Source organism: Cherax quadricarinatus, chromosome 64 (genome assembly GCF_038502225.1).
Source record: "Cherax quadricarinatus isolate ZL_2023a chromosome 64, ASM3850222v1, whole genome shotgun sequence".
Taxonomy (NCBI): Eukaryota; Metazoa; Arthropoda; class Malacostraca; order Decapoda; family Parastacidae; genus Cherax; species Cherax quadricarinatus.
The window spans coordinates 24,182,405-24,208,108 of NC_091355.1; the positions used below are offsets into that span (position 1 = coordinate 24,182,405).

At 47.2% G+C, this 25,704-nt stretch overlaps 1 long non-coding RNA gene across 3 annotated transcripts in view; it reads left to right on the forward strand.

Moving 5' to 3' along the window:
• Positions 1–6,098: 6,098 nt before the first annotated feature.
• The window catches only part of LOC138854622 (uncharacterized), a 90,569-nt gene continuing 70,963 nt past the window's right edge, over positions 6,099–25,704 (forward strand). For all 3 annotated transcript variants that reach the window (XR_011393818.1, XR_011393819.1, XR_011393820.1), the window contains exon 1: positions 6,099–6,233. This is a non-coding gene — a long non-coding RNA (uncharacterized lncRNA). The remainder of the gene's footprint in view (positions 6,234–25,704) is intronic.

Sequence of the window (25,704 nt, forward strand, 5' to 3'; positions counted from 1 at the left end):
TTTTATATGTCGTTATCATGTCTCCCCTGACCCTCCTGTCCTCCAGTGTCGTCAGGCCGATTTCCCTCAACCTTTCTTTGTATGACAATCCCTGTAGCTCTGGGACTAGTCTTGTTGCAAACCTTTGCACTTTCTCTAATTTCTTGACGTGCTTGACTAGGTGTGGATTCCAAACTGGTGCTGCATACTCCAGTATGGGCCTGACGTAGATGGTATACAGAGTCTTAAACGAATCCTTACTGAGGTATCGGAACCCTATCCGTAGGTTTACCAGGTGCCCGTATGCTGCAGCAGTTATCTGATTGATGTGCGCCTCAGGAGATATGCTCGGTGTTATACTCACCCCCAGATCTTTTTCCTTGAGTGAGGTTTGCAGTCTTTGGCCATCTAAACTATATTGTGTCTGCGGTCTTCTTTGCCCTTCCCCAATCTTCATGACTTTGCATTTGGCAGGGTTAAATCAAGGAGCCAGTTGCTGGACCTGGCTTGTAGCCTGTCCAGGTCTCTTTGTAGTCCTGCATGATCCTCATCAGATTTGATTCTTCTCATTAACTTCGCATCATCTGCAAACAAGGACACTTCTGAGTCTATCCCTTCCATTATGTCGTTCACATATACCAAGAGCAGCACAGGTCCTAGGACTGACCCGTGTCGAACCCCGCTTGTCACAGGCGCCCACTCTGACACCTCGTCACGTACCATGACTCGTTGTTGCCTCCCTGTCAGGTATTCTCTGATCCATTGCAGTGCCTTTCCTGTTATGTGTGCCTGATCCTCTAGGTTTTGCAGTAACCTCTTGTGAGGAACTGTCTCGAAGGCCTTCTTGCAGTCCAAAAAAAATGCAGTCAATCCACACCTCTCTCTCTTGTCTTACTTCTGCCACCTTGTCATAAAACTCGAGTAGGTTTGTGACACAGGATTTTCCTTCCCTAAAACCGTGCTAGCACGGTTGTCAATTGCGTGTGTGTGTATGTGTGTGTGTGCATGTGTGTGTGTGCGTGTGTGTGTGTGTGTGTGTGTGCGTGTGTGTGCGTGTGTGTGCGTGTGTGCGTGTGTGAGTGTGTGTGTGAGTGTGTGTGTGTGTGTGTGTGTGTGTGTGTGTGTGTGTGTATTCGCCTAGTTAGTTACCATTTTGTACTAGTACAGGTGTGTGTATATGTGTGTACTCACCTAGTTGTACTCACCTAGTTGAGGTTGCAGGGGTCGAGTCCGAGCTCCTGGCCCGGCCTCTTCACTGATCGCTACTAGGTCACTCTCCCTGAACCGTTAGCTTTATCATACCTCTGCTTAAAGCTATGTATGGATCCTGCCTCCACTACATCACTTCCGAAACTATTTCACTTACTGACTACTCTGTGGCTGAAGAAATACTTCCTAACATCCCTGTGATTCATCTGTGTCTTCAACTTCCAACTGTGTCCCCTTGTTACTGTGTCAAATCTCTGGAACATCCTGTCTTTGTCCACCTTGTCAATTCCTTTCAGTATTTTGTATGTCGTTATCATGTACCCCCTATCTCTCCTGTCCTCCAGTGTCGTCAGGTTGATTTCCCTTAACCTCTCCTCTAGGACATACCTTTTAGCTCTGGGACTAGTCTTGTTGCAAACTTTTGCACTTTCTCTAGTTTCTTTACGTGCTTGGCTAGGTGTGGGTTCCAAACTGGTGCCGCATACTCCAATATGGGCCTAACGTACACGGTGTACAGGGTCCTGAACGATTCCTTATCAAGGTGTCGGAATGCTGTTCTGAGGTTTACCAGGCGCCCATATGCTGCAGCAGTTATTTGGTTGATGTGCGCTTCAGGAGATGTGCCTGGTGTTATGCTCACCCCAAGATCTTTTTCCTTGAGTGAGGTTTGTAGTCTCTGGCCCCCTAGACTGTACTCCGTCTGCGGTCTTCTTTGCCCTGCCCCAATCTTCATTACTTTGCACTTGGTGGGATTTAATGCCAGGGGCCAATTCCTGGACCAGGTCTGCAGCCTGTCCAGATCCCTTTGTAGTTCTGCCTGGTCTTCGATTGAATGTATTCTTCTCATCAACTTCACGTCATCTGCAAACAGGGACACCTCGGAGTTTATTCCTTCCGTCATGTCGTTCACAAATACCAGAAACAGCACTGGTCCTAGGACTGACCCCTGTGGGACCCCGCTGGTCACAGGTGCCCACTCTGACACCTCGCCACGTACCATGACTCGCTGCTGTCTTCTTGACAATTATTCCCTGATCCATTGTAGTGCCTTCCCTGTTATCCCTGCTTGGTTCTCCAGTTTTTGCACTAATCTCTTGTGTGGAACTGTGTCAAACGCCTTCTTGCAGTCCAAGAAAATGCAATCCACCCACCTCTCTCTCTCTTGTCTTACTGCTGTCACCATGTCATAGAACTCAGTAGGTTTATGACACAAGATTTCCCGTCCCTGAAACCATGTTGGCTGCTGTTGATGAGATCATTCCTTTCTAGGTGTTCCACTACTCTTTTGATAATCTTCTCCATGACTTTGCATACTATACATGTTAGTGACACTAGTCTGTAGTTTAGAGCTTCATGTCTGTCTCCTTTTTTAAAGATTTAGACTACATTTAATGTCTTCCATGCCTCAGGCAATCTCCCTGTTTCGATAGATGTATTGAATATTGTTGTTAGGGGTACACATAGCGCCTCTGCTCCCTCTCTCAGGACCCATGGAGAGGTTTTATCCGGCCCCATTGCCTTTAAGGTATCTATCTCACTCAGAAGCCTCTTCACTTCTTCATTGGTTGTGTGTACTGTGTCCAGCACTTGGGGGTGTGCCCCACCACTCTGTCTTTCTGGAGCCCCTTCTGTCTCCTCTCTGAACTCATCTTTAAATCTCTTGTTGAGTTCCTCACTTACTTCATGGTCATTTCTTGTTGTCTCTCCTCCTTCCTTCCTTAGCCTGATTACCTGGTCCTTGACTGTTGTTTTCCTCCTGATGTGGCTGTATAACAGTTTTGGGACAGATTTGGCTTTCGCTGCTATGTCGTTTTCATATTGTCTTATCTGTGCATATTCATTTCTGGCTCTGCGACTGCTCTCCTTATTCTCCTGGGTCCTTTGCCTTCTATATTTCTTCCATTCCCTAGCACACTTGGTTTTTGCCTCCCTGCACCTTTGGGTGAACCATGGGCTCATCCTTGCTTTTTCATTATTCCTGTTACCCTTGGGTATAAACCTCTCCTCAGCCTCCTTGCACATTGTTGCTACATATTCCATCATCTCATTAACTGACTTCCCTGCCAATTCTCTGTCCCACTGAACCCCGTTCAGAAAGTTCCTCATTCCCGTGTAGTTCCCTTTCTTGTAGTTTGGCTTCATTCGTCCTGGCCTTCCTGCTTCCCTTTCTACTTGTAGCTCTACTGTGTATTCGAAGCATAAAACCACATGATCGCTGGCCCCAAGGGGTCTTTCATATGTGATGTTTTCAATATCTGCACTACTCAAGGTGAATACTAGGTCCAGTCTTGCTGGTTCATCCTCTCCTCTCTCTCTTGTAGTGTCCCTTACGTGTTGGTGCATGAAGTTTTCCAGTACCACCTCCATCATCTTAGCCCTCCATGTGTCTTGGCCCCCATATGGCTCCAAGTTCTCCCAATCGATCTCCTTGTGGTTGAAGTCGCCCATGATCAGGAGCTTTGCCCTGCTTGCATGAGCTCTTGTGGCCACTGCACCCAGTGTGTCAACCATCGCTCTATTGCTCTCGTCATACTCTTGCCTTGGCCTCCTGCTGTTCTGTGGTGGGTTATACATCACTACAATTACCACCTTGGGACCTCCAGAGTGAGGTGTTCCCGCTGTGTAATCGCTTTCTTCTCCGCTGTCTCCTCTCTCCAGCTCATCAAAATTCCATTGGTTTTTGATCATCAGTGCCACTCCTCCCCCCCCTGTTACCTCTGTCTTTCCTCAGGATCTGGTATCCCGTTGGAAATATGGCATCTGTTATCATACCTGCTAGCTTGGTTTCTGTGAGAGCTATGATGTCCGGTGATGCCTCTTTGACTCTTTCGTGCCACTCCTCCCACTTATTTGTTATTCCATCAGCGTTTGTGTACCATACCTTCAGTTTACTTTCCAACACTGTGGGTTGGGGGGCCTGTGAGGGTGGGAGACCTGTTAGCATACTGTGGGATTCTATAGCTGGGTGTTGGGTGGAAGCTGTGAGTGTAGATTGTAGTTTGTGTTGGGATGGTGTTCTGAGGATAGTTCTGTGTGTGCTTGCCCTTGCTGCTCTGTTCTGCTCTGGTTGACCTCTGCTGGTTCCAACCTTGTCTCCTTTCGTAGCTCCTTTCGCTTTTTTGTCTTCTCCCTCAGCTGCTGTCGTTCTGTTTGTGTTCTGTCTCTGTCTAGGAACACCCTCATGTACTTTTCCGAGTACTTCAACCGTGGTTTCTCTTGGAGGATCCTGCTCCATACTGTTTCTGTCCTGAGAATCAGCTTGATCAGTCGTTTTCTCCCCTTGAAGTAACCCCCTATTCTCTGAAAATTTACAATCTCATCCATGTCTTCTTCACCTATTTCCTTGATGATATTCTCAATCTCCTTTCTTTCTGCCTGCCATCTTTTAGTGTGTGTCCTTTCCTCTCTCTCCTGAAACCCGTGGATAAACACTGATTTAGCCCTTTCCTCCTCCCATTGCCTCTCCCTCTGTAACTCTGGTTCCTGTCTGTACATGGTCATTTTCTCCCTTGTTTTTTGCAGTGGCTCTTGGTAGCATTGTTGTGCCTCTGCATTTGACCTAACCCCCTCTCTGCCTGCACCCAGCTGCTCTCCCCGTTCACTCCTTGGCCCTTCTTGGCAGGTTGATATGGCCTTAGCATAATTCATATCTCCCTCCTTCCTGTTCAGCCTCTCATCTTCATATGCTGTGTCTTCTCTGGTCAGTGCCCATGTAACTTGCTTCAGCCTGTTTACCTCATCTTCTAGGACCCTTATCCTGGTTATTGCAGTTTTGGCTTGTGCCTCCCAGTTCTTCTCCTTCTCCAACCTCTCTTCTAATTTCACAGTAAGCTCTGTCTCCATTTTTTCAGAAAGCTCTCCTAATTTTCTCTCCAACTCTTGTTCCATCCTTTTCCACTGCTCCTCCATCCACTCCTCCCTACCAGAACCATTCTCATCTGATCCCTGGTTCCTGCGAGTCCCCACCATATTTTTTTTTTAGGAGAAAAGAGAGAGAAAGAGAGAGAAGGGAAAGGAAGGAGAGAGGGAGAGAGTGAGAAGGGAAAAGGGAGGAGAGAGGGGGAGATGGAAGAGATAGGATAGGGGGAGATAGAGGGGAGAGAGATGGGAAATGGGAGAGGGAAGAGATAGTGAGAGGGGGAGAAATGTTAGAGGGGGGAGGTGTTAGAGGGAAGAGATGTTATAGGGGAGAGATGGGAGAATGGAGAGTTGGGAGAGGGAAGAGAGAGATAGGCAAAGGGAGAGATAGGTAGAGAGAGAGATAGGAAGTGAGAGATATAGGTAGAGAGAGATAGGTAGCGAGAGGTATAGGTAGTGAGGTATAGGTAGAGAGAGGTATAGGTAGAGAGAGGTATAGATAGAGGTATTGAGAGAGATAGGTATAGAGGGAGAGAGATAGGTAGAGATAGGTAGAGGTAGAGAGAGAAACAGGTACTGAGAGATAGGTAGAGATGGGTAAAGAGAGGTAGAGAGATAGGTATTGAGAGAGAAAGAGAGAGAGAGAAAGAGAGGGATGGATTTCAGGTCAGTTAACAGGAAGGTATTAAATCCTGTGTATTTGTGTGTGTGCGTGTGTATGTGTGTACGTGTGCCCCCACTTCTAAGTATTCATACTGCTAATAAATATCAGTAGTAATACCAGTATTTCTAAAACTACCAACAGTGATTCTAGCACTTATCACTTCTACTTATAAAACACAGAAAGTAATTAGGTTGTAAAATTTAGCTTGTCTCAGCTTCCAGGAGTGTCTGACGTCACATCTCGCTAGGCTGCCCCTCGCTAGGCTTCCCCTCGCTAGGCTGCCCCTCGCTAGGCTGCCCCTCGCTAGGCTGCCCCTCGCTAGGCTGCCCCTCACTAGGCTGCCCCTCGCTAGGCTGCCCCTCGCTAGGCTGCCCCTCGCTAGGCTGCCCCTTGCTAGTCAACACTATCTTCATCTTATCTATGCTATTTCTGCTCTAATTCTGGTAATAACTTGCAGGAGTGAGTGACCAGTATCTACAGTGACGCAAGGCCAGGATTCAGAACCCCACAACAACCCCAACAGGTGAGTGATACTTGCGCTGGCAGCGGTGCGATGACAAGTTGCCATATGCTGATGACGTAGTCGTCATACATACGCCTTCTATCACTATTTTGAAAACTCTTCACCCAATGTTTATAACCGTATATGCTCATACATCTCACGCCCCTCAAGTGATTTCACTTATGATAGAATACGCTTCACTTACATTAGAATACACTTCACATTCGGTGTTACACTTTATATGTATAATGTCACACAACTGTTGTGACGTCACTGCTTCAGCAGGCCTACTGCCACCTTCCCTTGTTATATATTTTATTTTTTCCTTTCTACTTTTGCTTATTAACTTTTCACTCTCACTGTATGGTGCCCCACATTTCACTTGTTATCCAATCTCTCGAAATTCTTGAACACCCGCTTCCACACTCACTTGAATCTTTGTATATTTGAATCTGTGTAGCAACAGAAGCCTACTAGCCACTAACAGTTTGAAACTTTGAAATATTAATGATTTCAGCCTTCCTCTCGACTTTTTTTAACTAATAACTTTAGTTACAACTCGTAGGATTGCTCACTGACGTTGTCACTACCACTAATTACTGTTAGCAGTTACTGCACGCCTTAAAAACACTAAAGTTCTCGGAGCCTTGTGTGTGTGTGTGTGTGTGTGTGTGTGTGTGTGTGTGTGTGTGTGTGTGTGTGTGTGTGTGTGTGTGTGTGTGTGTGTGTGTGTGTGTGTGTGTGTGTGTGTGTGTGTGTGTGTGTGTGTTCGTGTGTGTGTGTGGATGTTTGTGTATGTGTATGTGTGTGTGTGTGTGTGTGTGTGTGTGAGTGTTTGTGTTTGTGTGTGTGTGTGTGTGTGGGCATATGTGTATTTGTGTGTGAGTGTGTATGCTTGTTTGCATGCATGCGTATGTGTGTGTACTCACCTAGTTGTACTCACCTAGTTGAGGGTGCAGAGGTCGAGTCCAAGTTCCTGGCCCCGCCTCTTCACTGGTCGCTACTAGGTCACTCTCCCTGAACCATGAGCTTTATCGTACCTCTGCTTAAAGCTGTGTATGGATCCTGCCTCCTATGTGTGTGTGTGTGTGTTTGTGTGTGTGTGTGTGTGTGTGTGTGTGTGTGTGTGTGTGTGTGTGTGTGTGTGTGACAGTGTGTGTGTGTGTGTGTGTGTGTGTGTGTGTGTGTGTGTGTGACAGTGTGTGTGTGTGTGTGTGTGTGTTTGTGTGTACTCACCTATTTGTACCCACCTATTTGTGGTTGCAGGGTTCGAGTCACAGCTCCTGGCCCCGCCTCTTCGCTGATTGCTACTAGGTCCTCTCTCTCCCTGCCACATGAGCTCTATCATACCACGTCTTAAAACTATGTATGGTTCCTGCCTCCACTACGTCACTTTCTAGGCTATTCCATGGCCTGAATACTCTATGACTGAAGAAATACTTCCTAACATCCCTTTGATTCATTTGAGTCTTCAACTTCCAATTGTGACCTCTTGTGTCTGTGTCCCTTCTCTGGAACATCCTGTCTTTGTCCACCTTGTCTATTCCATGCAGTATTTTATATGTCGTTATCATGTCTCCCCTGACCCTCCTGTCCTCCAGTGTCGTCAGGCCGATTTCCCTCAACCTCTCTTCGTAGGACAATCCACGTAGCTCTGGGACTAGTCTTGTTGCAAACCTTTGCACTTTCTCTAATTTCTCGACGTGCTTGACTAGGTGTGGATTCCAAACTGGTGCTGCATACTCTAGTATGGGCCTGACGTAAATGGCATACAGAGTCTTAAACGAATCCTTACTGAGGTATCGGGACGCTATCCATAGGTTTGCCAGGCGCCCGTATGCTGCAGCATTTATCTGATTGATGTGCACCTCAGGAGATATGCTCGGTGTTATACTCACCCCCAGATCTTTTTCCTTGAGTGAGGTTTGCAGTCTTTGGCCATCTAAACTATATTGTGTCTGCGGTCTTCTTTGCCCTTCCCCAATCTTCATGGCTTTGCATTTGGCAGGGCTAAATTCAAGGAGCCAGTTGCTGGACCAGGCTTGTAGCCTGTCCAGGTGTCTTTGGAGTCCTGCCTGATCCTCATCCGATTTGATTTTCCTCAATAACTTCGCATCATCTGCAAACAAGGACACTTCTGAGTCTATCCCTTCTGTTATGTCGTTCACATATACCAAGAACAGCACAGGTCCTAGGACTGACCCCTGTGGAACCCTGCTTGTCACAGGCGCCCACTCTGACACCTCGTCGCGTACCATGACTCGTTGTTGCCTCCCTGTCAGATATTCTCTCATCCATTGCAGTGCCTTTCCTGTTATATGTGCCTGATCCTCTAGCTTTTGCAGTAACTTCTTGTGAGGAACTGTGTCGAAGGCCTTCTTGCAGTCCAAAAATATGCAGTCGATCCACCCCTCTCTCTCTTGTCTTACTTCTGTCACCTTGTCATAAAACTCTAGTAGGTTTGTGACACAGGATTTTCCTTCCGTGAAACCGTGCTGGTTGTCGATTATACACTTGTTTCTTTCCAGGTGCCCCACCACTCTCCTCCTGATGATCTTCTGCATGACCTTGCATACTATACACGTTAGTGATACAGGTCTGTAGTTTAATGCCTAATGTCTGTCTCCCTTTTTAAAAATTGGGACTACAGTTGCCATCTTCCATATCTCAGGGAGTTGCCCAGTTTCAATGGATGTTTTGAAGATCTTTGTTAGTGGCACATACAGCATCTCTAAGGACCCACGGAGAGATGTTGTCTGGTGTCACCGCCTTTGAGGTGTCAAGTTCGCATAGCAGCTTCTTCACCTCCTCTTTGGTCATGTGTACCTCATCCAGCACTTATTGGAGTACTCCCCTGTTCTGATTTCCTGGAGTCCTAGTGGTTTCCACTGTAAATGCTTCTTTAAATCTCGTGTTGAGCTCCTCTCATACCTCGCAGTCGTTTCTTGTGAATTCCCCATCACCCTTCCTTAGTCTGATTACCTGGTTCTTGACTGTTGCTTTCCTCCTGATGTGGCTATGCAACAGCTTCGGGTCAAACTTGACTTTCGATGCTATGTCATTTTTATATTCTCGCTGAGCCTCCCTTCTCATCTGTGCATATTCGTTTCTGGCTCTTCGGCAAATCTCTTTATTTTCCTGAGTTCTCTGTCTTCTGTACCTTTTCCATTCTCTAGTACACCTAGTTTTTGCCTCCCTACACCTTTTGGTGAACCAAGGACTCGTTCTGTTCTTCCAATTATTTCTGTTTCCTTTGGGAACAAACATCTCCTCAGCCTCCTTGTATTTTGTTGCCACATAGTCCATCATTTCTTGTACTGGTTTTACTGTCAGTTCCCTCTCCCAATGAATGTCTTGAAGGAAGTTCCTCATGCCTGAGTAGTTCCCCCTTTTGTAGTTTGGTTTTTCCCATCCTATTCCTGCTACTCTCTCCACTTGAAGCTCAACTATGTAGTCAAAGCAGAAAACCACATGATTGCTAGCTCCTTTGGGCCTTTCATACATGATATCATCGATGTCCGAACTACTCAAGGTGAATACAAGGTCCAGTCTTGCTGGATCATCCTCACCTCTCTCTCTGGTAGTGTCTCTAACATGTTGATGCATGAGGTTTTCCAGTACCACATCCATCATCTTGGCTCTCCATGTTTCGGGACCCACATGGGGCTCCAGGTTTTCCCAGTCAATGTCCTTGTAATTGAAATCACCCATAACTAGTAACTTTGCTCCCCCCATGTGTGCTCTTCTGGACACCTCTGCTAGTGTGTCGACCATTTCTCTGTTGTTCTCATTGTATTCTTCTCTTGGCCTCCTGCAGTTTTGTGGTGGGTTGTACATTACTGCAATTATCACCTTATGTCCCTCAGACCGGATTGTTCCTTTCGCCCATGCCATCCATTCCTTCAATTTTCTCAAAACCCCACTGGTTTTTAATGAGCAGTGCAACTCCTCCTCTCCCTGTCCTCCCTCTGTCTTTCCTGAGGATTTGATATCCGGATGGAAAGATTGAATCTGTTATTATTCTGGTGAGTTTTGTTTCTGTGAGTGCTATTATGTCTGCGGATGTCTCCTTGGTTCTTTCGTGCCACTCCTCATACTTATTTGTTATTCTATCTGCATTTGTGTACCACTCCTTCAACTTCTTTTCTAAGACTGTTGTCTGAGATGTATATTGGGGTTGGGGAAGTGGGAGACCTGATAAGGAACTATGGGTGGTTGCTGTGGGGGTGGAGTTTGTAATGCAGTGAGTGGGGGCATTGGATATGGCATGGGTGTTTTGGCTTAGAGTGTTTGGTTGCACTGGGGTTGACCTGGTTGAGGGCTTCTATAGGAAGTTGTGAGGGAGGCTGTATTTGATCTTCTTCCTGAGTCTGGGATCTCCTGTCTGTCTCCTCCATCCCCTCTCTTTCCTCCTTTCGCCTTTGTACAATCTCTCTCAGTTTCTGCCTTTCTTCTTGTGTTCTGTCGCAGTCAAGATACACCTTCCTGTATGCCGGCATGTCACTTAATCGTGGTTTCTCCTGCAGGATCCTGATTATACTCACCCAGATCTTTTTCCTTGAGTGAGGTTTGCAGTCTTTGGCCATCTAAACTATATTGTGTCTGCGGTCTTCTTTGCCCTTCCCCAATCTTCATGGCTTTGCATTTGGCAGGGCTAAATTCAAGGAGCCAGTTGCTGGACCAGGCTTGTAGCCTGTCCAGGTGTCTTTGGAGTCCTGCCTGATCCTCATCCGATTTGATTTTCCTCAATAACTTCGCATCATCTGCAAACAAGGACACTTCTGAGTCTATCCCTTCTGTTATGTCGTTCACATATACCAAGAACAGCACAGGTCCTAGGACTGACCCCTGTGGAACCCCGCTTGTCACAGGCGCCCACTCTGACACCTCGTCGCGTACCATGACTCGTTGTTGCCTCCCTGTCAGATATTCTCTCATCCATTGCAGTGCCTTTCCTGTTATATGTGCCTGATCCTCTAGCTTTTGCAGTAACCTCTTGTGAGGAACTGTGTCGAAGGCCTTCTTGCAGTCCAAAAATATGCAGTCGATCCACCCCTCTCTCTCTTGTCTTACTTCTGTCACCTTGTCATAAAACTCTAGTAGGTTTGTGACACAGGATTTTCCTTCCATGAAACCGTGCTGGTTGTCGATTATACACTTGTTTCTTTCCAGGTGCCCCACCACTCTCCTCCTGATGATCTTCTGCATGACCTTGCATACTATACACGTTAGTGATACAGGTCTGTAGTTTAATGCCTAATGTCTGTCTCCCTTTTTAAAAATTGGGACTACAATTGCCATCTTCCATATCTCAGGGAGTTGCCCAGTTTCAATGGATGTTTTGAAGATCTTTGTTAATGGCACATACAGCATCTCTAAGGACCCACGGAGAGATGTTGTCTGGTGTCACCGCCTTTGAGGTGTCAAGTTCGCATAGCAGCTTCTTCACCTCCTCTTTGGTCATGTGTACCTCATCCAGCACTTATTGGAGTACTCCCCTGTTCTGATTTCCTGGAGTCCTAGTGGTTTCCACTGTAAATGCTTCTTTAAATCTCGTGTTGAGCTCCTCTCATACCTCGCAGTCGTTTCTTGTGAATTCCCCATCACCCTTCCTTAGTCTGATTACCTGGTTCTTGACTGTTGCTTTCCTCCTGATGTGGCTATGCAACAGCTTCGGGTCAAACTTGACTTTCGATGCTATGTCATTTTTATATTCTCGCTGAGCCTCCCTTCTCATCTGTGCATATTCGTTTCTGGCTCTTCGGCAAATCTCTTTATTTTCCTGAGTTCTCTGTCTTCTGTACCTTTTCCATTCTCTAGTACACCTAGTTTTTGCCTCCCTACACCTTTTGGTGAACCAAGGACTCGTTCTGTTCTTCCAATTATTTCTGTTTCCTTTGGGAACAAACCTCTCCTCAGCCTCCTTGTATTTTGTTGCCACATAGTCCATCATTTCTTGTACTGGTTTTACTGTCAGTTCCCTCTCCCAATGAATGTCTTGAAGGAAGTTCCTCATGCCTGAGTAGTTCCCCCTTTTGTAGTTTGGTTTTTCCCATCCTATTCCTGCTACTCTCTCCACTTGAAGCTCAACTATGTAGTCAAAGCAGAAAACCACATGATTGCTAGCTCCTTTGGGCCTTTCATACATGATATCTTCGATGTCCGAACTACTCAAGGTGAATACAAGGTCCAGTCTTGCTGGATCATCCTCACCTCTCTCTCTGGTAGTGTCTCTAACATGTTGATGCATGAGGTTTTCCAGTACCACATCCATCATCTTGGCTCTCCATGTTTCGGGACCCACATGGGGCTCCAGGTTTTCCCAGTCAATGTCCTTGTAATTGAAATCACCCATAACTAGTAACTTTGCTCCCCCCATGTGTGCTCTTCTGGACACCTCTGCTAGTGTGTCGACCATTTCTCTGTTGTTCTCATTGTATTCTTCTCTTGGCCTCCTGCAGTTTTGTGGTGGGTTGTACATTACTGCAATTATCACCTTATGTCCCTCAGACCGGATTGTTCCTTTCGCCCATGCCATCCATTCCTTCAATTTTCTCAAAACCCCACTGGTTTTTAATGAGCAGTGCAACTCCTCCTCTCCCTGTCCTCCCTCTGTCTTTCCTGAGGATTTGATATCCGGATGGAAAGATTGAATCTGTTATTATTCTGGTGAGTTTTGTTTCTGTGAGTGCTATTATGTCTGCGGATGTCTCCTTGGTTCTTTCGTGCCACTCCTCATACTTATTTGTTATTCCATCTGCATTTGTGTACCACACCTTCAACTTCTTTTCTAAGACTGTTGTCTGAGATGTATATTGGGGTTGGGGAAGTGGGAGACCTAATAAGGAACTATGGGTGGTTGCTGTGGGGGTGGAGTTTGTAATGCAGTGAGTGGGGGCATTGGATATGGCATGGGTGTTTTGGCTTAGAGTGTTTGGTTGCACTGGGGTTGACCTGGTTGAGGGCTTCTATAGGAAGTTGTGAGGGAGGCTGTATTTGATCTTCTTCCTGAGTCTGGGATCTCCTGTCTGTCTCCTCCATCCCCTCTCTTTCCTCCTTTCGCCTTTGTACAATCTCTCTCAGTTTCTGCCTTTCTTCTTGTGTTCTGTTGCAGTCAAGATACACCTTCCTGTATGCCGGCATGTCACTTAATCGTGGTTTCTCCTGCAGGATCCTGAACTGAATCAATTCTTCCTTGAAGGTCACTTTCACTGGCTGTGCTCTTGTTTTTGCAAACCCCCCTATTCTCCAAAAAATTTCCAGCTGGGTCATGTCGTCTTCTCCTATTGCTTTTATGATGCTTTCAATTGTTTTTTCCCCTTGTTTTATTGCTTCATATGTTTCCCCTTCAACTTCCTGGAGCCCTTACACAAAGACTGACCTCTCCATTTCGTTCTCCCACTGCATATCCTCGTGTATCCACTCATTCAATTTACTTTCCTCCATTGCAGCTTTCCTTTCTTCAGTTTCACTAGCTAATGTACTTGGGCTCAGTGGCCTGTCATTTTCCCTTCTTGGCTTACCCTGGGCTCTGCTATGGTCTGTTAGGGCCTCCACATATAGCTTAGCTCTTTCATTTACTACAGTCTCCTCTGATAGAGATTCTACATGCAGTTTTGCTTCTTCTTTCCCTACAGTCCCCTTATTTGTGACTGAGGTAGCAGTCTCTGATGTCATTCCCAAAATGTTCTTTAGTTCTTTAGGCTGTTTCAGGTTTTTCAGTTCCTCTTCTAATCTTTGTATCCTAGCCTCTGCTGCTTTGACTTGCACCTCCCACTTCCTGCTTTCCATATCTATCCTCTCTTTCATTCTCATGGTAAGTTCTTCTAGTTTCTTTTCCCATTCATGTTCCCTTTTTACGAGCTCTGCTGCCCAATCTTCGTTTGCAGATTCATCCTCCTGTCCCTTGGTTTTCCTTCCTGCTCACTGGAAACCCATTTTTGTTTTATTTTGATTGCCTAAGAGTGGGAAACCTATGTAATTCTGTGTGTTAGGTTAGTAGTGTGTTTGTCAGAGTGTGGGGGGGAAGGTAGAGGAGGAACTGTGGCTATGTGGTAGAGGGGTGGGAAGGGGGATTTAGGAGGGAATATGGGGAGTGGGAAGGAGGGAGAAGTGGGTGAATGGGAGAGGGAGAGGTGGGGGGAGGGTGAAAGAGGGAAGGGGGGATCAGGGGAAGGAGTGAGAGGTTGGTGGGGGAGGGGGGACTGTATTGTGAGTCTGTATATGTGGGTGTGTGTGTGTGAGTGTGTGTGTGTAATTATGTGTGGAATTATGTGTGGAATTATGTGTGTGTTTATTATGTGTCTGAAAAGTAGGTGAATTGTGCGATGGAGTGTAATGTGGAGTCTCAGTGGTCGCTTGCCTGACCACAACCTCTTGTGACCTAGCCCCCGCCCTCCTGGGACTTGACCCACACCTACTTACAATGTTGCAAGGCGACTAATTTCACTTCACGCATTCTCTTAACTTAGTGTTATTATCACTGATTACATTACAATTCACAAGACAATTTAATGTATCACATTTATTATGCACATTAGAGGTCACTCCATTAAGATCTGAGACCGATGAGTGATGATTAAGTCACGGGTATTTTCCCCTGAACACTCCATGGGGTCGCACCAGTCACCACCGGTCCTACCATTATTCACTAATATTACCACTTTATTACGGTGGTCCCATAAATCACGTTCCCTCACTCTTCACCAGGAACAGTTACGACACTTCCTGTTATGTAGTGAGGCCTATATTAATCCTTAGGTCGCCGTGAACGCCAATTTCCTGGTCCCATGCTTTCCCAGCGTCTTAACTCCATTCCAAACACTTCCGCTCCTCTGATGCCTCGTCTCGACCTCTCCCCTGCCCATCAGCGCAGGCGCAGAGCTTCTCTGTTGGTTCTATTCCATTTTCAAATACATGTTTTGACCCATATCGACACATTAAACACCTATTAGGCACTATAGCTTAGGAAGACTAAAATATTTTCCACACCGGGAGTACCCTGCCTATGTACCGAGAGAGTCTGTACCGGGAGTACCCTGCCTATGTACCGAGAGAGTCTGTACCGGGAGTACCCTGCCTATGTACCGAGAGAGCCTGTACCGGGAGTACCCTGCCTATGTACCGAGAGAGTCTGTACTGGGAGTACCCTGCCTATGTACCGAGAGAGCCTGTACCGGGAGTACCCTGCCTATGTACCGAGAGAGCCTGTACTGGGAGTACCCTGCCTATGTACCGAGAGAGCCTGTACTGGGAGTACCCTGCCTATGTACCGAGAGAGCCTGTACTGGGAGTACCCTGCCTATGTACCGAGAGAGCCTGTACTGTACCTATGTACCGAGAGCCTGTACTGGGAGTACCCTGCCTATGTACCGAGAGAGCCTGTACCGGGAGTACCCTGCCTATATACCGAGACAGCCTGTACCGGGAGTACCCTGCCTATGTACCGAGACAGCCTGTACCGGGAGTACCCTGCCTATGTACCGAGACAGCCTCTACCGGGAGTAAACACCTGTTCACCTACTCGTGTATACCTGGCGCTATATTTACTTAATGAGTAAACACCTATGCAACTTCACGTGTATACCTGGAGCTATACCGAGTAAACACCTGTGCACCTACTTGTGTATACCTGGAGCTGTACTTACTGAGTAAACACCTGTGCACCTACTTGTGTATACCTGGAGCTGTACTTACTGAGTAAACACCTGTGCACCTACTTGTGTATACCTGGAGCTGTACTTACTGAATAAACACCTGTGTACCTACACGTATATACCTGGAGCTATACTTACTGAATAAACACCTGTGTACCTACACGTATATACCTGGAGTTATACTTAATAAACAATGTTAGTGTTAATTGTCCAACCTTACTGCGTGCGCGCGCACTACAGTGCCTCTGGTCGCAACCTTTATTCCCCTTCCCCACTTCTACTCCTCTGTCAGTGAGTAGTGCCCTAGGTATGATATTCAGCTCTCCAGAGCAGGGTTTGTGACCCTCAGTTATCAGTAATATACAGGGCTAATACCCCAGCAACCACAAAAAGGCTATACGTTACGTCTGGCAGGCCTGCACTGCTTCACTCATGCGCTGTACGATGCTTCCCGTTCTGGCACCTCTTCTATTTCTTCTTCACTGTATTCACTAAACACTGTATTCACTAACTCCTCTATCACTGTATGCACTATACACTGGAGTCACTACCTCACCTACCCTTGTCTTTTATCTCCCTGGCTTGAGTCTCACTTATTCTGTTTGAATTTTGGTATTGGGATGTGGCAATACCACCTACACCAACACTAGGCCTATGGTCATTCCACTCTCTCTTGGCACTGATTCAAATTGTTTTCATGTGTCTGTATCCTTCACCTGCCTTTTCTGGTTGGCACAGATCGTGTATCACTTCTCGGGTTGCTCACTGACACTGTCAACTTCCCATGACCCTGACAGTGCATTTGATTGGCCATTAACAACTAAAGATTCACGAGCGAAAACGAGCTGTTGTTCCCGCGCGTCTGTGTGTGTACTCACCTAATTGTACTCACCTAATTGTGGTTGCAGGGGTCGAGATTCAGCTCCTGGCCCCGCCTCTTCACTGATCGCAACTAGGTCCTCTCCCTCTCTGCTTCCTGAGCTTTGTCATACCTCTTCTTAAAACTATGTATGGCTCCTGCCTCCACTATTTCACTTGCTAGGCTATTCCACTTCCTGACGACTCTGTGACTGAAGAAATACTTCCTAACGTCCCTGTGACTCGTCTGAGTCTTCAGCTTCCAATTGTGACCCCTTGTTTCTGTGTCCCTTCTCTGGAACATCCTGTCTCTGTCTACCTTGTCTATTCCCCGCAGTATCTTGTAAGTCGTTATCATGTCTCCCCTGACCCTTCTGTCCTCCAGTGTCGTCAATCCGATTTCCCTCAACCTTTCCTTGTACGACATTCCCCTGAGCTGTGGAACCAGCCTTGTTGCAAACCTTTGTACTTTCTCTAACTTCTTGACGTGCTTGACCAGGTGTGGGTTCCAGACTGGTGCTGCATACTCCAGTATGGGCCTAACATACACAGTGTACAGTGTCTTGAACGATTCCTTGTTAAGGTATCGGAACGCTATTCTCAGGTTTGCCAGGCGCCCGTATGCTGCAGCAGTTATTTGGTTGATGTGTGCCTCCGGTGATGTGCTCGGTGTTATGGTCACCCCAAGGTCTTTCTCCCTGAGTGAGGTCTGTAGTCTTTGTCCACCTAGCCTATACTCTGTCTGCGGTCTTCTTTGCCCCTCCCCCTTCATGAATCTGAATTCACTGGACTTTGCATTTGCAGTCCTGCCTCACATCCTCTGGATCTGCGAACAGGAATTCGAGAAGCCATTTCCAGGTGTTCGACCACTCTCCTCCTGATAATCTTCTCCATGACTTTGCACACAATACATGTCAGAGACACAGGTCTGTAGTTTAGTGCCTCGTTTCTGTTTCCTTTCTTAAATATGGGGACTACATTAGCTGTCTTCCATTTCTCAGGTAGTTGCCCAGTTTCAATGGATGTGTTGAAGATTGTGGTTATAGGCACGCACAGCTTCTCTGCTCCTTCTCTAAGGACCCATGGGGAGATGTTGTCCGGTCCCATCGCCTTTGAGGTGTCAAGGTCACTTAAGAGCTTCTTCACCACCTCCTCAGTTGTTCGTATCTCATCCAACACTTGTTGTTATATTCCCTCTTGATGTTCCCTTCTGTGCTGTCTTCCCACAGCCCTTCCTGTCTCTACTGTAAAAACTTCCTTAAATCTCCTGTTCAGCTCCTCACATACCTCCTGATCATTTCTTGTGAGTTCTCCACCTTCTGTCCTTAATCTGATCACCTGGTCTTTGACTGTTGTCTTCCTCCTGATGTGGCTATACAACAGTTTCGAGTCAGTCTTGATTCTCGATGCTATGTCATTTTCAAAATGTCGCTGGGCCTCCCTCATTACCTGTGTGTACTCATTCCTGGCTCTGCGACTGATCTCCCTATTTTCGTGTGTTCTCTGCCTTCTGTACTTTTTCCATTCTCTATTGCACTTTGTTTTTGCCTCCTTACACCGTCGGATAAACCGGGGGCTCGTTCTGGTCTTCCTGTTGTTTCTGTTGCCCTTGGGAATAAACCTTTCCACTGCCTCCTTGCATTTTGTTGTTACATATTCCATCATTTCATTTACTGGCTTTCCTGCCAGTTCTCTGTCCCACTGGTCCTCCCGCAGGAAGTTCTTCAACCCTATGTAGTCCCCTCTTTTATAGTCAGGCTTTTCCCATTCAACTCCTGTTATTCTCTCCACTTGCAGCTCTACTATGTACTCAAAGCACAGAACCACGTGGTCGCTAGCTCCTAGGGGACTCTCATACTTGATGTCCTCAACGTCTGAGCTGCCCAGGGTGAACACAAGGTCCAATCTTGCTGGTTCATCCTCCCATCTCACTCTGGTAGTGTCCTTAACATGTTAGTGCATGAGGTTTTCCAGCACCACGTCCAACATCCTGGCTCTCCATGTTTCGGGGCCCCCATGTGGCTCCAGGTTTTCCCAGTCAATCTCCCTGTGGTTGAAATCCCCCATAACCAGCAACTTTGCTCTGCTGGAGTGAGCTCTTCTTGCCACCTCAGCAAGTGTGTCCACCATTGCTCTGTTGCTCTCTTCATATTCCTCTCTTGGCCTCCTGCAGTTCTGTGGTGGATTATACATCACTGCAATGACCACTTTGTGTTCCCCAGACTGAAGTGTACCTGCTATGTAGTCTCTTTCTCCCGTCTCATCTATGCCTTCCATTTTCTCGAATTTCCATCTGTTTTTTACGAGCAGAGCAACCCTGCCTCCCCCCCTGCCCCTTCTATCTTTCCTTATGATCTGTTATCCTGGTGAGAAGATTGCATCTGTTATTGTCTCCGTGAGTTTTGTCTCTGTAACTGCTATGATGTCTGGGGACTTCTCATTGATTCTTTCTTGCCATTCCTCATGTATATTCGTTAATCCATCTGCATTTGTGTACCAAACCTTCAACTTCTGTTCTTATACTGTAACTGTGGTGTGGGGGGTGGAAACAGAGGGAACGGTGTGTGATTGTTGGTTTGGATTGTTCGGTTGCCTTGGGGGTGTCGTGGCTGGAGTCCATCTGCAGGTGTTTCTGGGGGGTGCGCTTGTCCTTCCATTTGATCTTGGGTTATTCTGCTCTCCTTTTTCATTTCCTCCCATTTCTCCTTTCGTTTTTGAACTCTCTCTTTCATTGTCTTCCTTTCGTCCTGTGTTCTGTCTCGATCGAGGTACACACTCCGGAACTCCTGCTTGCCTCTCAGCCGTGCTTTCTCCTGCAGGATCATGGTTCGGGTTGATTCTGCCTTGAAAATTACTTTGAGAGGACGATTCCTTTTCTTTATGAACCACCCAATTCTCCGAAAATTTGCCACCTGGGTCATGTCCCCCTCGCCTATCACCTTCATGATATCTTCGATCGCTTTTTTCTCCTCCTGCTTTCTTTCATCATAAGTTTCTCCTTTAGCTTCGTCTAGCCCATAGACAAACACCGATCTCTCCCTTTCCACCTCCCACTGTGACTCCCATTGCATCCTCTGATGTGTTTTAGTTCCTTCCCGTGGAGTGCTCCTTCCTTCAGTCCCTTCCCTAGTTATGGCCCCTATGCTTCTTGATTTGTCCTTCCTACTCACCTGTTCCTGGCCCCCACAGGTATCTGGTAAAGTCCTTGCACATGTCCTAGTTCCTTCAATGTCTTCCAACCTCTCATTTTGTCCTAGTGTGCTCCCTGTCTTTGTTTTGGCCCCATGTTTACCTGGAGTTTACCTGGAGAGAGTTCCGGGGGTCAACGCCCCCGCGGCCCGGTCTGTGACCAGGCCTCCTGGGTTTGACAGGGCCTCTGCATACAGTTTAGTTTCCATGCTTCCTTCAGACCTGTTGTCTGTGTTTGATGTTGCAATTGCCGATGCTACTTCTGTAATATCTTTGTCTCTGTGCTGTTTCAGATGTCTCAGCTCCTCTTCTAATCTCTCTATCTTGATTTCTGCTGCTGTGGCTTGTTGCTTCCACCTTTTGCATTCTGCTGCTAACCTCTCTTCCATCTTCCTTTCCAGCTCATCTAGTCTCCTTCCCCAGTCTTCCTCCCATTTTTTGAGCTCTACCTCCGATTTCTCCCTCCCAGATTAGTCCTCGGAGCCCCTTGTCCTCCTCCTGGTTCTAGGTTCCCCCGTTGCTCCAAAAAAGGGGGGACGGGTGGTTAGGGGGAGGGGAATAGATGGTTAGGAGGAGAGTGGATAGATGGTTGTGGGGGAGGGGGAGGATGGTTATTGGAGGGGTAGAGATAGTTGGGGGAGGGGGTTAGATGGTTTGAGGGAGAGAGGGGATGGATGGTTATGGGGGAGGGGGAGGATGGTAATTGGAGGGAGGGAGGTAGTTGGGGGGTTAGACTGTTTGGCGAGGGGTTAGGTGGTTTGGGGGAGGGGTAGGTGGATAAGGTGAGGTGGTTAGGGAAGGGAGAGAGGGGGTTAGGGGAGGGGGGGTACGTGTTTGTGTCAAGTGTTTGTGTTAATTGGTTTGTGTGTGTGGTGTGTGTGTGGTGTGTGTGTGTGTAGGGTGTGTATGTGTGGTGTGTGTATGTGTGGTGTGTGTATGTGTGGTGTGTGTGTGTGTGGTGTGTGTGTATGATGTGTGTGTGTGGTGTGTGTGTGTGTGGTGTGTGTGAGTGTGTGGTGTGTGTGTGAGTGGTGTGTGTGTGTGGTGTGTGTGTGTGTGTGGTGTGTGTGTGTGTGTGTGGTGTATGTGTGTGGTGTGTGTGTGTGTATATGTACTCACCTAGTTGTACTCACCTAGTTGAGGTTGCGGGGGTCGAGTCCGAGCTCCTGGCCCCGCCTCTTCACTGATCGCTACTAGGTCACTCTCCCTGAGCCGTGAGCTTTATCATACCTCTGCTTAAAGCTATGTGTGGATCCTGCCTCCACTACATTGCTTCCCAAACTATTCCACTTACTGACTACTCTGTGGCTGAAGAAATACTTCCTAACATCCCTGTGATTCATCTGTGTCTTCAGCTTCCAACTGTGTCCCCTTGTTACTGTGTCCAATCTCTGGAACATCCTGTCTTTGTCCACCTTGTCAATTCCTCTCAGTATTTTGTATGTCGTTATCATGTCCCCCCTATCTCTTCTGTCCTCCAGTGTCGTCAGGTTGATTTCCCTTAACCTCTCCTTGTAGGACATACCTCTTAGCTCTGGGACTAGACTTGTTGCAAACCTTTGCACTTTCTCTATTTTCTTTACGTGCTTGGCTAGGTGTGGGTTCCAAACTGGTGCCGCATACTCCAATATGGGCCTAACGTACACGGAGTACAGGGTCCTGAATGATTCCTTATTATGGTGGCCCGGTGGTCTGATGGCTAAAACTCCCGCTTCACACACGGAGGGCCCGGGTTCGATTCCCGGTGGGTGGAAATTCCGACACGTTTCCTTACACCTATTGTCCTGTTCACCTAGCAGCAAATAGGTACTTGGGTGTTAGTCGACTATTGTGGGTCGCATCCTGGGGGACAAGATTAAGGACCCCAATGAAAATAAGTTAGACAGTCCTCGATGACGCACTGACTTTCCTGGGTTATCCTGTGTGGCTAAACCTCCGGGGTTAAAAATCCGAACGAAATCTTATCTTATCTTATCTTATCTAAGATGTCGGAATGCTGTTCTGAGGTTTGCTAGGCGTACATATGCTGCAGCAGTTATTTGGTTGATGTGCGCTTCAGATGTGCCTGGTGTTATACTCACTCCAAGATCTTTTTCCTTGAGTGAGGTTTGTAGTCTCTGGCCCCCTAGACTGTACTCCGTCTGCGGTCTTCTTTGCCCTTCCCCAATCTTCATGACTTTGCACTTGGTGGGATTGAACTCCAGGAGCCAATTGCTGGACCAGGTCTGCAGCCTGTCCAGATCCCTTTGTAGTTCTGCCTGGTCTTCGATCGAGTGAATTCTTCTCATCAACTTCACGTCATCTGCAAACAGGGACACCTCAGAGTCTATTCCTTCCGTAATGTCGTTCGCAAATACCAGAAACAGCACTGGTCCTAGGACTGACCCCTGTGGGACCCCGCTGGTCACAGGTGCCCACTCTGACACCTCGTCACGTACCATGACTCGCTGCTGACTTCCTGACAAGTATTCCCTGATCCCTTGTAGTGCCTTCCCTGTTATCCCTGCTGTGTGTACTCACCTAGTTGTACTCACCTAGTTGAGGTTGCAGGGGTCGAGTCCAAGCTCCTGGCCCCGCCTCTTCACTGGTCGCTACTAGGTCACTCTCCCTGAACCATGAGCTTTATCGTACCTCTGCTTAAAGCTATGTATGGATCCAGACTCCACTACATCGCTTTCCAAACTATTCCACTTCCTGACTATGTGGCTGAAGAAATACTTCCTAACATCCCTTTGATGCATCTGTGTCTTCAACTTCCAACTGTGTCCCCTTGTTACTGTGTCCAGTCTCTGGAACATCCTGTCTTTGTCCACCTTGTCAATTCCTCTCAGTATTTTGTAAGTCGTTATCATATCCCCCCTATCTCTCCTGTCCTCCAGTGTCGTCAGGTTGATTTCCCTCAACCTCTCCTCATAGGACATACCTCTTAGCTCTGGGACTAGTCTTGTTGCAAACCTTTGCACTTTCTCTAGTTTCTTTACATGCTTGGCTAGGTGTGGGTTCCTAACTGGTGCCGCATACTCCAATATGGGCCTAACGTACACGGTGTACAGGGTCCTGAACGATTCCTTATTAAGATGTCGGAATGCTGTTCTGAGGTTTGCCAGGCGCCCATATGCTGCAGCAGTTATTTGGTTGATGTGCGCTTCAGGAGATGTGCCTGGTGTTATACTCACCCCAAGATCTTTTTCCTTGAGTGAGGTTTGTAGTCTCTGACCCCCTAGACTGTACTCCATCTGCGATCTTCTTTGCCCTTCCCCAATCCTCATGACTTTGCACTTGGTGGGATTGAACTCCAGGAGCCAGTTGCTGGACCAGGTCTGCAGCCTGTCCAGATCCCTTTGTATTTCTGCCTGGTCTTCGATCGAATGAACTCTTCTCATCAACTTCACGTCATCTGCAAACAGTGACACCTCGGAGTTTATTCCTTCCGTCATGTCGTTCACAAATACCAGAAACAGCACTGGTCCTAGAACTGACCCCTGTGGGACCCCGCTGGTCACAGGTGCCCACTCTGACACCTCGCCTCGTACCATTACTCGCTGCTGTCTTCCTGACAAGTATTCCCTGATCCATTGCAGTGCCTTCCCTGTTATTCCTGCTTGGTCCTCCAGTTTTTGCACTAATCTCTTGTGTGGTACTGTGTCAAACGCCTTCTTGCAGTCTAAGAAAATGCAATCCACCCACCCCTCTCTCTCTTGTCTTACTGCTGTCACCATGTCATAGAACTCCAGTAGGTTTGTGACACAGGATTTCCGGTCTCTGAAACCATATTGTCTGCTGGTGATAAGATCATTCCTTTCTAGATGTTGCACCGTTCTTCTCCTGACAATCTTTTCCATGATTTTGCATGCTATACATGTCAGTGACACTGGTCTGTAGTTTAGTGCTTCATGTCTGTCTCCTTTTTTAAAGATTGGTACCACATTTGCTGTCTTCCATGCCTCAGGCAATCTCCCTGTTTCGATAGATGTATTGAATATTGTTGTTAGGGGTACACATAGCGTCTCTGCTCCCTCTCTCAGGACCCATGGAGAGATGTTATCTGGCCCCATTGCCTTTGGGGTATCTAGCTCACTCAGAAGCCTCTTCACTTCTTCCTCGGTTGTGTGTACTGTGTCCAGCACATGGTGGTGTACCCCACCTCTCCGTCTTTCTGGAGCCCCTTCTGTCTCCTCTGTGAACACTTCTTTGAATCTCTTGTTGAGTTCCTCACATACTTCACTGTCATTTCTTGTTGTCTCTCCTCCTTCCTTCCTTAGCCTGATTACCTGGTCCTTGACGGTTGTTTTCCTCCTGATGTGGCTGTATAACAGCTTCGGGTCAGATTTGGCTTTTGCTGCTATGTCGTTTTCATATTGACGTTGGGCCTCCCTTCTTATCTGTGCATATTCGTTTCTGGCTCTACGACTGCTCTCCTTATTCTCCTGGGTCCTTTGCCTTCTATATTTCTTCCATTCCCTAGCACACTTGGTTTTTGCCTCCTTACATCTTTGAGTGAACCATGGGCTCATCCTGGCTTTTTCATTATTTCTGTTACCCTTGGGTACAAACCTCTCCTCAACCTCCTTGCACATTGTGACTACATATTCCATCATCTCATTAACTGGCTTCCCTGCCAGTTCTCTGTCCCACTGAACCTCATTCAGGAAGTTCCTCATTCCTGTATAGTCCGCTTTCCTGTAGTTTGTTTTCATTCGTCCTGGCCTTCCTGCTTCCCCCTCCACTTGTAGCTCTACTGTGTATTCGAAGCTCAAAACCACATGATCGCTGGCCCCAAGGGCTCTTTCATATGTGATGTCCTCAATATCTGCACTACTCAAGGTGAATACTAAGTCCAGTCTTGCTGGTTCATCCTCTCCTCTCTCTCTTGTAGTGTCCCTTACGTGTTGGTACATGAAGTTTTCCAGTACTACCTCCATCATCTTAGCCCTCCATGTATCTTGGCCCCCATGTGGCTCCAAGTTCTCCCATTCGATCTCCTTGTGGTTAAAGTCGCCCATGATCAGGAGCTTTACCCTGCATGTATGAGCTCTTCTGGCCACTGCAGCCAGTGTGTCAACCATCGCTCTATTGCTCTCGTCATACTCTTGCCTTGGCCTCCTGCTGTTCTGTGGTGGGTTATACATCACTGCAATTATCACCTTGGGACCTCCAGAGTGAAGCGTTCCCGCTATGCAATCACTTTCTTCTCCGCTGTCTCCTCTCTCCAGCTCATCAAAATACCATCTGTGTTTGATCAGCAATGCCACTCCTCCCCCCCCTGTTCCTTCTGTCTTTCCTCAGGATCTGGTACCCTGTTGGGAAGATGGCATCTGTTATCATACCTGTAAGCTTGGTTTCTGTGATTGCTATGATGTCTGGTGATGCCTCTTTGACTCTTTTGTGCCACTCCTCCCACTTGTTTTTTATTCCATCAGCGTTTGAGTACCATACCTTCAGTTTCCTTTCCAACAGTGTGGTTTGGGGGGCCTGTGGGGGTGGGAGACCTGGTAGCATACTGTGGGATTCTATGGTTGTTGGTTGGGTGGAAGCTGTGGGTATGGATTGTATTGTGTGTTGGGATGGTGTGATAGGTTGTGGGGTTCTGAGGATAGTTGTGTGTGTGCTTGCTCTTGCTGCTCTGTTCTGCTCTGACTGACCTCTGCTGGTTCCATCCTTGTCTCCTTTCCTAGCTCCTTTCGCTTTTTTGTCCTCTCCCTCAGCTGCTGTCTCTCTTTTTGTGTTCTGTCTCTGTCTAGGAACACCTTCTTGTACTCTTCCGAGTTTCTCAACCGTGGTTTTTCTTG